Source organism: Aplysia californica, unplaced genomic scaffold (genome assembly GCF_000002075.1).
Source record: "Aplysia californica isolate F4 #8 unplaced genomic scaffold, AplCal3.0 scaffold00770, whole genome shotgun sequence".
Taxonomy (NCBI): domain Eukaryota; kingdom Metazoa; phylum Mollusca; class Gastropoda; order Aplysiida; family Aplysiidae; genus Aplysia; species Aplysia californica.
Window position 1 is genome coordinate 11,848 of NW_004798040.1, and position 1,400 is coordinate 13,247.

Below are 1,400 nucleotides of genomic sequence, written 5' to 3' on the forward strand. Positions count from 1 at the left end.
CCGTGCTGCACGTGGTGGTTTGCCCCTTTAGGAAGTTTTGCAGCACGCATCGGTAACCCATTAACACTTTCAGAGCAGGGGCAGCTCGTGGGGCTAAAAATAAAAAGTGGGCGTGCACAATTAAGCTATAGCAGGTTGAAGATAGTCAAGTCAAGGGCATAGTAATAGTAAATTGATTGTCGCTTTGATTTCTAGAACTAAATCTGTTTGTTAGCTAAACATGAATTTCTTCATCCTGCATAGGAACTGATTGGGTAGATGTTTTACGGCACTATCGACACAATTTTGGTCATTTAAGCGCCAGCATAGGAACTGAACACACTCAAGTAATAAATTTCACCACTCCACTACGAAACCATTCAAAGGCACAACTCACAGGACGCAGGACGGTGATTTAAGTACATGTGTGTCACGTTCATCTCCCTCAGGTTCAAGTTCACAGAGTCGATTAAAATAGTGGCAAGATAATGAACCAATCACAATTCACTTGAGCACTTCGCTGAATTGCTCCGGGGATCACATAATTTTGGCATAGAATAGTGTGGTCTATCTCGTTTATTTTTAGACTGGCTACTGTAGGCTATGTTTCGTGGGTGCACATTTGAGATGAGCCGTCTTAAAAATATTAATGTACTGCTAAACTCTCTACGACGAGTGTCGTCATCGTTTGAGTTATCCCAAAGAGCGATTTATAGGTCAGGTTACCACTGTTGAATATCCTATTATGTTTAGTTAAAGCGTGTGGACTTTGACATGGCATAGTAGATGTTTTACGGCGCTTTTGAAACAGAAATGACAGTTAAGGCGCCAGCGACGACCTTTTTTGAAATAATATTTGGCTAGTGTTTGTTTCTGACTTCTTTTAGTTTGTTATTGTGGATGCTTTTCTTAATAAAACATTAAAAAATGTTGGGCGGCACTGCACGACCGTGCTCTATGGACGAACCGCGCCTGTTTCAGAGCAAAACATTTGGAAGCATTCCTTGCTGTCTTTTTCGGATTTAAAAAAAAAAGAGGGCTGTCTGTCAAGGTAGTCATTAATTTATGTTGAAGTCTGTAGATCGTTTTGCTTTTTGGCCCAAGAAGAGTGGAGATTGTGAGTCTGATTAAAGTACGGCACTGTCGGGTCCACATTGCAAACTTTTCAAGTGATCAAACGTTCAAACAAACAGACAAACAAACTAACGAACAGTCATGTGGCGTTGACATCAGCTCCCTATCTTTAGATATTACCCATGATCGGTGTGAGAGAGAGAGGGGGGGGAGAAAGAGAAAGAGAGAGAGAGAGAGAGAGAGAGAGAGAGAGACAGACAGACAGACAGACAGACAGACAGACAGAGTGGTAGAGAGAGAGAGAGTGTGTGTGTGTGTGTGTGTGTGTGAGTGTGTGTGTGTGAGAG